This window comes from Apium graveolens, chromosome 8 (genome assembly GCF_009905375.1).
Source record: "Apium graveolens cultivar Ventura chromosome 8, ASM990537v1, whole genome shotgun sequence".
Classification (NCBI taxonomy): domain Eukaryota; kingdom Viridiplantae; phylum Streptophyta; class Magnoliopsida; order Apiales; family Apiaceae; genus Apium; species Apium graveolens.
Window position 1 is genome coordinate 117433975 of NC_133654.1, and position 13475 is coordinate 117447449.

Below are 13475 nucleotides of genomic sequence, written 5' to 3' on the forward strand. Positions count from 1 at the left end.
AGCCCCACTATTTAATAATTGATACACCTCAAACACAAAGTTCTCCAACCATCTCCCTGAATGTGGACATGATTTCCACCTCAATTCTTGATTTTCCATCTCTTAAACTCGTGGAGGAGCCCAATAGTCAAACAAGTGATCATCATCTAATTGATGCTTTGTTGGATCACTTCCCATTTCTTTCTCAAATTTGAGACAAATATTTCATAACCTTTGACAATCACTGCACAACTTGACATTTCAAAATATTTTACAAGTGTAGATGATTTAGTAGTTGTTCAATCACTTCTAGGATTGAGGGAAGGGAGTGAACTGAGTGAAAGGCTGGGTTGCTCCCAGGCAAAAGGAGAAGATGAGATTTCATTAATGTACACTATTTCTTTCGGTATGGAAAAAGTAAGTGAGTGGAGTTCCACCTTAGTAGGTGAAGGTGAGGGTGTGAGGGTGGTGAGCTAGGGGGAGCCCCTGATGGAAAAGAAGAGAGATCAAGAGAGAAAAGTAGGTATTGGTGATATAAGGGTAGCATTAATTGCTAGTGAGTCAATGAATGTTAATGATGCAGAAAGGGAAAGACTATATCAGCAAGAATATAGAGCTGTTATAGATTCTATTTCCCTGGATGCTGAGATATTTACTCACCCTGTTACAGCCTATCAAACTTTGGCTGCTCAGGGCAATGAGGAGGCTGAGAGGACTTTGAACCTAGTTCATACAACTGCATCTATGGAAAGAGCCAAAGATGCAATTTCAACCTTGCCTCCTACAACTAATATTTACTCAGATTTTGGAGCTGACAATGATGATAAGTTTGATGATGATTTTGATGAAGAAGCTGGCACGAACATAGGGGGAGATGTCGGCCCTAATTCTACAACTACTACTCCTGACTGGATGTTTAGCAAAATGTGCAGCTCTCATCACTTCACCTTCACAGTCTTCAAATTGATCAATCAAACTCAAACAGCTCTAGCAACAACCACAAATGCTAATACAAGGTCACTTCTTCAAGCTCATCTAGAGTCCCACCAACTTCACAGAATTCAAAATCTATAATAGGATCTAGAGTTGGATGGTCTCAAACTTTCTATTGATGAAGTAAATAAGGATGTGCATACAAGGATGGATGAAAAGCTTCATGTAGCTACAATGAGAGAAATACAGCTAAAGCTCAGGAAAGAAAGTGACCTAGCAAGAAAAGTCTAGGCCTTGAGTGCAAGAATGTCCAATATTGAAGACTCAGTGGCCAAGATACTTCTGAATCAGGAAACTCAAACTCAGTTGCTTCACAACTGATGGTTGCACAAACTTCAACTCCTATACTTCAACTTGATAATAACAAATAGGGGGGAAGGATGTTCATGTTCAAGTTTCTAAAGTAATAGTTCAATCTATTACCATGCCAAAGCCATCAGCCAAGGGGGAGCTAGATAACATACACCTCATCAATCTGGCTACAGCTGAATTGAAGATTAAGGAATAAAAAAAGCAAATTGAGAAAAGAATTGCTCAAGTCTTTGGCTCAACTGCTCATCAATCAAAATATATGAAGCACATCACACGGCTGAAGCCTCTCATATCAAATGAGTTAAAGCAGCTGGAAAAAGGTGTGAAGGGAGAAACCTCAAACATCAATGATAAAGCCCATTGTGGTGCTCAAACCTAAGCCATCAAGATTCAAATTCACAAATAAGCACCCAATGAAGCAAGACTACTCACCTCCCAAGCCTGATGAGGAGAAACTCATGGGAAAGTCAATAGCAAGCTACAAATCAACCAATTACTCTACCTTAAGAAAGAGAATTACAAGAATCTACAGACATGGGAAGATGATCTGCATAATGAGTGGTCATCCTAAGTTTACAAAAGCCAAGAAAGAAGGGAATTTGACGTTAAAGACTAAATCAAATCCAAAGACAAAGAAAAAGCAAGCTACTGTTGAAGCTCAAAAGAAAATTGAGAAGCCTGCAACTGAATAGAAAATGGCTGATAAAACTCAAGAAAAGAATCCTGAATTGAAAACAGGGAAAATAATTAAGATGAAACCTGGTAGATGGGTAAGCAGAATTTCAGAAGAAAAGGAAAGTGAACCTTCTCAATATATGCCTACAAGTCAACCGACTATGCCCACTATAGAGACAGCTGAAATCAAGGTCAATCTTAAGGTCAACTCTTATGATAAACCTATTGTGCCAAAGGATGAACCTATAGATTGGGATAGTTGACCAATTCCTGATCTAAACATACCTCTACCAACCAAAAAGAGAACTTCAAGAAGGAAAAACAAGGGAATCAAGCCACCCAACCTCAAACCAAAGCCATTTCAAAACCAAAGCCTATTGTCAACAAGGATGATCAACTATACATCTTTGACATCAAGAAATTTTCTGACATTGAGCTCTATGTGGATAAACTGGAAGAGGTTAGAGGAATTATGCTACTTACAGACTTCCAGAGAGTTTATTGTTCAAATACAAGGGTGATAATAAAATAATATGGCCTCTCTACAGGATTCTCAATGAAAGCTACAGTGTCCTAGTCAAGGTATTTTCTGTAATGAAGAAAGACTTTGAATTCACCAAGGTTGTCAAATCAGAAGTACTCAAAAAGATAAGTTCAATCAGGCAAATCTGGAGAGATCCTAGTGCACTACCAAGAGTTTTAACTATCCCCAATACCGGAAATAGAGTGAACATGAAACCTTACTGGATTATGGAGTTTAGAGATGAAAAATATGTCAAAAGATTTTTCAGACTTGAAGACCAGCTTAAAATTTCTAGTAATGAAACTCTCAAAGAGATACAGGAGATGTTGGACATCAATGAAGAAAATGAAGTTGAATTTTATAGACAACTCTAACTTCAGATTGAGGAGAATAATGAGAGATTGGGGAAGAAAACAAGGGAATCAAGGAAAAAGAAATGATTTGCTCAGTCTAGAGGAGCACCTTAATAATGTCATGTAAACCTTCTTTAACTTTCTTTGTGCAATTCAATTTTATTGCAGCACTTTGTAATTTATCTACTTTTTAATATTTTATTTTTATAAGGTGTTTTGCTATCATCAAGTCAACCTGAATTTATGCCTATAATTCCATTAGACATAAATTGGGGGAGATTGTTAGAAATATGTTGTAGTCTTGATGATAATTTACCAAAACACCTTAAGTAGATTTATTAAGTGTCATTTGTAGCCTTCAACGAATAACCACAGTTATCCATCTGTTGAAGGAGTAGATTATGTAAATAAGTTTGAAGCACATTATGTACACTAAAATAGCTGGGGGGGGATTTGATAGTTTAGTAGTTTCTAAGTCATGTTGACTGCTAGAAAGATATACAAAATAGGTGGGTGAATTCAAAATAGAAAATGCCTTATAATTTTGTATAAGTGAAAGAGTATCAACTGCTATGGAAACAACTTCAACTGTTAATCTATAAAGCTTCAACAGATGACTCTACAAGCTTCAACAGATAAATCAATATGCCTTCAGGGGATAAGTCAAGTTGTCAACGGATATCAGTTAAAGCTATCAATATATACTATCAAGAAAGCTTCAATAGATGACACCAATATATTGCAACAGATAACAACTATGAAGCTTTAATGGATAATCAACAAAATAGCAGTTGATAAGGACTTGACAGAAGCTGACAGAGTCACATAGGTTGATTGTGAACAAAAGGAATGTGGTATCCTGTTTGCAAGTATTAGAAGAAAATGAAGTATTTCCATTTTAGTGCAAGACAAGCTCGTTCAAAGATGTTGTATCTAACTTGGATTGCATTGAACAGAGATGTGAAGAAGTATGTGCTTGGACCTAACTAATAGGAATATTATTTTATTGCACATGTAACTTGGTGATATATAAACCAAGTATAGCAAATAACTTAGTATTAAAAAATCAACTAGAACAAGAAGTAGAAAGCAAGTTGTATCTTTGGTACTCTAAAGTTCTAAGTTGTAAGATTCACTTGTAAGCAGCTATGTGCATTTTTGCGTCACGGAATTTTCTTCAATATATACATATCTGATGAAAAGATAAATCCACCAGAAAGTTTTAAACTTGTGTTCATCTACATTGTGTTTGTTGAATACTTTTAAGGTCTTATTTACATTCTTGCATATTAAAAATAAAGTTGTATATTTAAGTAAGAATTTTTTAGAAAAGTAAAGAGAAACCAGAATTCTATTCAAACCCCCTTTGATAATTCTATTGTGTTTTGTTAGGGAATAATAATCTCCTTTATTGTGTAGAGTAGTCAATCCATTCTTCTTGTGAGTAGCCTTTGGCAACTAGTCTTGCTTTGTTTCCAGTTATAATACCATTTTCATCTATTTTGTTCCTGTACACCCATGTTGTTCTAATGATGCTTCTATTTCTTGGTGCAGGAATCAATTCCCAAACTTTTTTTCTTTCAAATTGATTTAGCTCTTATTGCATAGTAGTTATCCAATCAGGATCAAGTAGAGCTTCTTCAGTTTTCTTAGGCTCAATTTGAGACAGAAAGCATGCATGTAGGCATTCATTTGCAGTGGCACTTCTAGTCCTCACACCGGCATTAGGATCACCAATTATAGTATCCCTTATGTGACTTCTATCCCATTTTCTGATGTGATGATTTTGATGACTAGAATTATCTTCAGTTTCTTTATTGTTGGCATGACTTGAAGAACCATCATATATTTCTCCCCCTGAGTTTGTGTTATCAAATTCAGGTGAGCTTCTTTCTTGAGATGAATTCTCATTATCAAAATTCACTGGTACACTTGTTACTTCTTCCACTCTATTGTCTGCATTATTTTCCATTTTTTCTTCAGAATCACTATTAAGGTTGAGATTATCAAATTTTAAAGCTTCAGCTTCATTTTCATCAAGGCATTCCAAGCCTGGATAATTATCATCACTAAATATCACATTTATGCTCTCCATTATCTTCTTTTGCTCTAGCACATAAAATCTGTTTCCTTTCCGATGAATATCCAAGAAAAATAGCTTCAAATACTTTGGAGTCAAATTTCCCAACATACTCAGAGTTGTTTTTAACACAAAGTACTTGCTTTTAAATACATGAAGACACTTAACTATAGGCTTTTTTTGACATGATTGAGTGGGGTAATTTGCCAATGTTTTTTGTGCACCAAATATCTATTATGAGTATAGCATGTTGTGTTTACAACTTCTTTTCAAAAACTGGTTGGCAACTTGGCATCCTGCAGCATTTTCCTTGCAGCTTCAACTAGAGTTTTGTTCTTCCTTTCAACCACACCACTTTGGTGAGGTGTTCTTGGAGCATAATATCTTGAGTATTGCCTTTGTCTTTACAGAATTTATTTAGTATTGCATTTTTGAATTCAGTACAATTGTCACTCCTCAATCTTTTGACAAAATTTTGATCTTCAACCAGCTTCTCAATCTTCTTTATGTGTTCAATAATAATGTGTGGAGTTTCATCTTTTGAACGTATACATTCCACCCAAGTGTACCTTGAGTAGTCATCCACCATCACAAGTGCATACTTCTTCCTAGATATGAACGTGAAATTTATATGACCAAACAAATCCATATGAATGAGTTGTAGTGGAGCATTAATGAAGTTAACACCTTTACTTTTGTGACTATATCTCTTCATTTTGCCTTTCTGACAAGCTTCATGTGCTAGAGGGTATTGATTTCTTTGAAGTTTAGGTGAGAGAGCTTCTTGTGCCAGAGTTTGTTTTTCTCACTTGATGCCTTGGTGTAGAAGCAACATATCATGTCCTTGTTTGCTGATTTCATGTCTGCAACAAACATGCTTCCTTTTCTCACTCATTTTAGCGCAACTTCACCAGTCTTCTTGCTTGTGATTGAGCAATCTTCTTTGTCAAAAATGACCTTGAAACCTTTATCTATAAATTTACTGAAACTTAGAAGATTCACTTTAAGACCTGCAACCACTGTTACATCCTCAATGACAACATTTCAATAAATTAAACTGCTATATCCCAGTGTGAATCCTTTGCTGTTGTCTCCAAAGGTCCCCAAAGGGCCAGACATCTCCTCAAACTGTGATAGCAGGGCTTTATCACCTGTCATGTGCCTGGAGCATCCACTATCAATGATCCACATGACTTTATTCTTCTTGCCCTGCACACAATGAGGTTCAAGTGTGTTTAGCTACCCAAACAGTATTAGGAACTTTCTTCTTCTTGACAGAGTTAGCAGAAGTAGAACTTGAACAATCAAAAGAAAAAGCTTTCTTAGTTTGATTAATATTTTTTCTTTGACTACAGATCTAAAACTAACTCCTTTTAGATCTTATCTCAACTTATGACAAATAGTCATAACTTTCATATTGCATGGAATGTAATCAAACTTATCACGAAAAGAATAGGGGTCATCATCTTGAGCTTCATTATACTTGCAGGCTCCATACTTTGGCTCACTAACAATATTTTTATAAAGATGAGTTAGGTGATTTATTGAGACACATCTTTGACATTGCTTCCTTAGAGTATCTGCAATATATGCATAGTTGTTGCTTTTGTTGACACCAATTTTTCCATTTCTTTTCTTCTTCTTTTCTTTCTTGTGCTTTCATTTTTTACTTCAGTTATAGGTTTCTTGATGAATGGACTAACTTTATACTTTTTCTCACATTCAATGTTGTAAGTAGGTTTGACATTTTTCTTCTCTTCATCTTCATCTGCAATTTTTTGCTTGATGATAAGCTCCTCTTCACTGAAGTTCACCTCACGGACTTTGAACAAGGGTACATTCACCTTTTTAAGCACATCAGGAACTTCTTCATTCACACTTTCCTTTCCCTTTTCAATTTGACTTTTCTTTTGAAATGAACCAGCCTCATAGTCTAATCCAATAGTTATGTTAGCACAAGGCTTGTTCTTTTCATGGTATTGACCAACCAATTAAGATGCATTTTTAAATGACTTAAGCCTATGATCATTTTTCTCAATTTTTTCTCTTAATACAACTTCAACTTCCTCTACACACTTCAGCTTATTTTTGAGATATTCATTTTTTTGTCTTATTGCTTCTAGACTAACAAGTTGCGGCTCTAGATCTAGTTTCTCAACTTCAGGTTTTACATTAACATTTGACAGCCTACTCACCATGCTTGTGTGAATGTGAAACATTTATACACTCATCTTTTCAATAGTTTCTTTAGATTGTGAAGCATTAAAATCAATGGTGGTTAGGATAGGTATTTCAGATTTTGATACAAATGACTCTACTTCTTCTAAATCCATGAGAGCATAATTTTCATATTCTTCAACATCATCTTCATCGTCTATGTCATCCCAACTCTTCCCTTCAGCAATAAAAGCTTTTTCTTGTTGTTTTCAAGCTACAAATAAGCCTTATCCTTCTTCACTTTCTTTGGATTCCTGTATTATGTGGTAAAGTGACCAAGTTCATTACAGTTGTAGCATCTGATCTTTGATCCGTCCGCTTATAGCCACCTTTGCCGGTTGCATTTGTCTGAGTTTTTCCTTTCCAGTTGTTGTAGGATAATTGACCTTTACCCTTGAAGTACCTAGGCTTCTTGACTCTTATGTTTGAAAATTTTCTTTCTAGGTAGGCCATAAACTGGTCTATTTCATCCAACTCATCAGTAGTGTAGTACCCATCCTCTTCCAACTCTAGAATGATTTGTTTTTGAGGTTCTTTGTTCTTCTGCTCAATAGCTTGAATAAATTGAGTCTGGGATTGAGTTTCATCTTCAGCTATTTTCTTGTCATTTTCTATCACGCCACTTGACACATCCAGAACATGTTCTTGACTCACTTTCAATGACTTTCTCTGCATCGTCTCCAACTCATAGGTTTTAAGAATGCCATACAAAACCTCCAAAGTTATTCTTCCTAGATCTCTCCCTTCTCTTATTGCATAGATCTTTTGTTCTAGATGATTAGGGAGAGTGAGAAGGAATTTTAGACTGACCTCCTCAGCTTCATAGTATTTATCATGAAGCTACAAGTCATTTATCAACTTGTTAAATCTTTCAAAAACTTCAGTAATGCCTTCTTTAGTTTTAGCCATGAAACTCTTATATTGTGAGACTAAAATCCTACTTTGGTTTGACCTCACTTCTTCAGTATCTTCACACAGAATCTCTATATTTTCGCAGATCTACTTGGCTGACTCACAGTTGATAATGTTGTTATACATGACATTATCCAGAGATTCAGTGAGAATGAGTTGCAAGCTACTGTCAAGTGAAACTTTCTCCTTTTAATAGATGGATCTTTAGGAGCAAAGTGACCAGGAATGACCATAACACCATTAGTTGCTTTAGGTACCCTCACCACAGGAATGAAGGGTCCATGGTTGAGAATTTTAAGATATAGTGGATGAACCATCCTGATGAACAACATCATCTTCTTCTTCCATCGGGTATAACTTACTTTGTCAAAGACAAGAATCTTCATACTTCTAAATTTATGTGCACTCATAATTCCAAGATCTAATATGTTACTTTCAGATTTTACTCTGATACTACTTGTTAGGTATGAAATGGAACATGGGGGGGGAGTGAATGTGTTTTTTGCTTTTCTTGATTATTTGAAAGTGTTTGTGGATTTTGGAACTTAATAGCTAGAATTAAATTTGCAGTAATAAAAGACTGAATGTAAAGACACAAGTAATTTATCAAAAACTCACTTAATTTATATTAAATTAAATTTGTTTGTGGTACAAATATGTATTCTTGAAAATAAGAACTCAGCTACTTTTCTTGAGAGATTACAATAATTTCTACATCTGTTTTGTTACATTTAAACAAAGGTCCCGTGACATGTTTTATAGATCAACATGCATGATTACATAACTTGCACTAAAATAGACTAACACAATTCCTAAAGCTCATTTGTCTATTTCTATTTCTAGTGCAGCATATCCGTATAGAATCTTCTAGGTCTGTGACCCTACTTTGTCCAGTTCATTTTGGCCCTGGATCTTGCATTCTTCAAGCTGTATTTGTAGATTTTCTAATTCAGTGATACAATTGTTTATTGACTAATAATCTTGAATCTTCAAGTTGTCTGTATTCTGAATTTTGAAGTTGTTGTTGATATATCTTTTACTGTGTAGAGAAGTCACATATCGATAAGTAAAATGACTTATCGATATCTCTACTTCTCGATAAGTATTATGACTTGTCAAGATCTCCAGTTCTCTACATAGACTTTTGACTTGTCGATATCTCCAGTTCTTTACATAGAATTTTGACTTGTCGATATCTCCAGTTTTCTATATAGACTTTCGACTTGTCGATATCTCTAGTTCTCTACAAACAGATTTTGACTTGTCGATATCTCCAGTTCTCTACATGGACTTTTTGACTTGTAGATATCTCTAGTTCCCTACAAGTAGATTGACTTGTCGATATCTCTTTAGACTTCTCTACAAGTCATTTTTGACTACTTGACATAAATCTCTATACTCCTTGATATGTGACTTATGATGTCTGACTTTGAACATTTTTCCAAAAACAACATTATTCAAATCCAAGCTTCTACAATTATTTCTGAGGCATGATCAGGATTGATCTTCTTCCAGGGTTTATTCCTTAGCTTGATGGTTGTTCATAGAAAAATTCTCCAATCTAATCTTCTTAGCATTTTGCTAGACTCAAAAAGTGAAAGTACAAAATACAATAAGATTATCATACAACTAACTCTTAGGTTGTTACAGTGACTTAGTCTTATTATGTCCAGGCATGTCTTGCACAACATATCTTGAAGGCGTACGATAGGCTGGAATATGGGTTTATTACAAACATGATGCACAAGTTTGGATTCCAGCAAATCTGGATTAACATAGTGATGAAGCTAATAAAATTAGTGTTATACAGCTTCACTCATAATGGACAAGAGTTTTTCAGTGTCAATCCAACTTGTGTCCTACGAAAAGGTGACTCTATCTCACCATATATATATAATGTGTGTCGAATGAATAAGTGCAATGATTAGAGGTAGTGAAAGTGTAGGCCTTCTACACGACTGCACTATTGCAAGAGGGGCACCTACGATATCACATATATTATTTGCAGATGACTGTTACTTCTTTTTCAGAGCTGTAGAAATGGGGGCAAATGTAATGAAATGAATTTTGAATAGATATGACGAGATTTCAAGACACGTTGTTAACTATAATAAGTCTATAGTTATTTTTTCGCCTAATACAAAGAAATAAGATCGAACTAAAGTATGTAGTCAGCTGGGTGTGTGTGTAGTAAGTAACCCATATAACTATATGGGTATGCAAATGATGGTAGGGAGACGTAAAGTAACTAAGTTCAAATTTTTGGAGGAGAAAATTGAACAAAAATTGCAGAACTGGGGAAATAAAGTCATTTCGAAAGCAGTGATTGTTACTTTACTCAAAATAGCAGCACAAACCATCCCCAACATCTGTATGAGTTTGTTTTTAATTTCAAGTGAGATCGTAGATAGAATTAAAAAGAGGATAAATAATTTTTGGTGGATTAAGGGTGGAGATACTAGTGGGATAAAATGGATGGTATGGGAGAGGTTATGTGAAATTAAGGAGGCGGGAGGATTGGGTTTTAAGAATCTGATTGATTTTAATATAGCGATGTTAAAAAAGTCTTAGCGGTTGATAAACAATGTCAACCCTTTAGTCACTCAATTAATAAAGGCCAAGTATTATCCAAACACAAATTTTTTGAATGCTTCATTGGGTGTCAATCCAAGCTATGTTTGGCATTGTATTTTTGAAGCACAAGCAGTAGTAAAGCAAGGTTGTAGGAGACGTATAGGGGATGGTAAGGAAACAAGAGTTTGGCACGTTCCCGGGTTACCCAATCTGAAAAATGGTTACCTTACAAGTGTCATGTATCTACAACTTGCAGAGGTGACAATTGACATCTTGATGAATATAGAAGGGAAAACATGGGATGATGAGATACTATGACTTGTGTAATTTCAGAGATGGGGAACTCATTTATCAAATGCCAATACCCATAAGAAGTAAATCGAACTCGTGGTTCTGGTTACCCGAGAGTAGAGGCAGTTTTATTGTATGGAGTTGTTATAGACTATTACGAGGTGAAGCTGTTTTCCAGGAGAAAGAAATGTGGACCAGACTGTGGAGTCTTAAATTACCAGGTAAGATATCAATTTTTTTGTGGAGAGTAGCAATGGGAGTATTGCCTATGACAAAGGCTTTGATGAAAAGACATGTTGAGATGTCAGCTCAGTGTACATGGTGTCATAATCATGTAGAGGATGTAGCACATGTGCTATTTCAATGTTGTTTTGCACTTAATTGTGGGAAAGTACATGATTGCATAATTTAGTGTTTACTGGTGATACGGAGACAGGAGTGGAGACCATAAAACGGGTGTTTCAAATAGCTAATAAGAAAGAGTGTGCAATTTTTGGTCTATTTTGCTGGGGGATATGGGTAAGAAAGAACAAATGGGTGTGGGAGAATGTTAGTATATCAGGTTTCAGTATTAAACACATGGAAATGAACTTGATGTCTAACTGGAATCAAGCTATAGTACAGGAGATACAACAGTAAAATAGGAAGGGAACAGCTAATAGAGTATGGTGTAGACTTGCACCACGATGGGTTAAAGTAAACATTGATGCTGTTTGCTATCTAGGAAGCAACTTTGTAGTTGTTGGGTGTGTTGTGAGAGACGAGTGTAGTTTCTTTCTCCGAGCTAGGAATAATATAATCAAGGGGGCTAGTGTAAAGTAATATGTAACCGAGAAAATATAACACAACATAAAATAGAAATATATAAATAATATTAAACTGTGAAGCATAGGAACCCTAAAGATGAAGATTGGATAAATACAAAGAATCAAAGGATGGCATTAATGCTCTAAGTCCGTATCCAGGTCAGGGTAAGAAGTTCATTAATATGTTCAAGCCTCCATGAAGAATAAAATGTTAAAGGACTTCCAGTATCAGTGAAATGATCTGATTTGAAGTATTAAATATCAGGGGCTCAATGAATGAAGTAATGAATAACCAACCAAGCTGTATCAGTTCAGAATTGCAAAGGAAATTAAATAAAATCAATTCATATTAGTTGTTTGTGAACCAGACCAGAGCACCAAACATCAGCATATCAGAAAGGATTTAATTTAGTTATACAGAAGATTTATTATTGATACAATTTCAAAAGATCAAGAGGTGAAAGATATGCTAAGTCAAAGGCTTGCCCTGTGATCGCAAGTAAAAGGAGAAATGACCAAATCTAGTGGTCGCAAGTGAGGGAGATGCATTTTCTTTCTAGTGGTTGCAAGACAGAAATATATTCCAAGATAAAAGGTCCTACTGTGGTCACCACTAAGTTCAGAATTCTCCAAGGAAACTTCTTGCCTTGTGGTCGCTAGTAAGCTCAAGGAGGATTGGTTTCTCCTGTAGTCTCCGGTAAAGAAAAAGATCAAGGAAAGCTAATTCTCGTGTGGTCACAAGTAACAAGAAAATAACTTAAGGTTAATTCTCCTATGGTCACAAGTAAATAGAAAAGAAAAGCAATTTAATTCCCTCTTGTCGCCAGTAAGATGTTGGCAATTTCAGTTGAACACAGAAACAAATGAATTATTTTGTGTGGACAAAAAGGTGCCACACGTCCAATTCTTTTGAAAGTCTACAAAAGAAGCAGAATGAATTTATTTCATTTAGTTATCTTCCTCATCAACAACTGTATTTCTTACAAAGCTCCATTGAAGTCTTTATTTATTTGAGCTTATAAACATATTGTTGTGCTGTCGAATTTATAATAGCTAATCATTTAATTGATTAGATTATAACAATCTCAAGGTTTATATTAATAAAATAATATATTTCTCTAATTATTTTGTGTCTATTTTAATTCCGTAAATATAACGAAGAACTTGGAACAAATCAAAAAAATTGTAGGTATCGTATTCAACCCCTTCTTCTACGATACTTTGGGACTAATAGCTAGATCACCAAGGGAGGCAGAAGTAATAAGCATGCTAGAAGCTTTTTCATGGGTGAAGAACTAGAAAATTAATAATTGTGTTTTTGAATCTGACTCCAAGCTACGGATTGATGCCATTGGTCAATAACATAGGAGTTCTTTGTTTCATATGATCGTGGAGGATTGTAATGAGTTAGTTAAACACTATGAGAATGTGTTATTTGAGTTTGTACTTAGACCTGCGAATACTGTGACTCATGTGTTTGCTCGTGCTACTTATTCTAGTACAAGTACAAAGGAGTGGTACGATACCGCACCTGATTTTATCTTGTGTAACCTTATGATGGATGATTATTAATATGAGCAAGTATATTTATTTCAAAAATAAAAGAACATGAATGAGATATAACTTTCAACTTTGGTTCAAATCCCATGTTCGTTTATGTTGGTTTTCCTTTTTATTCACAATCGTCAGATCATTTTTATAAAATGATCGAACACACTACGTTCAAATATTGAGATAATGCATAATTCAAACTCTTATAT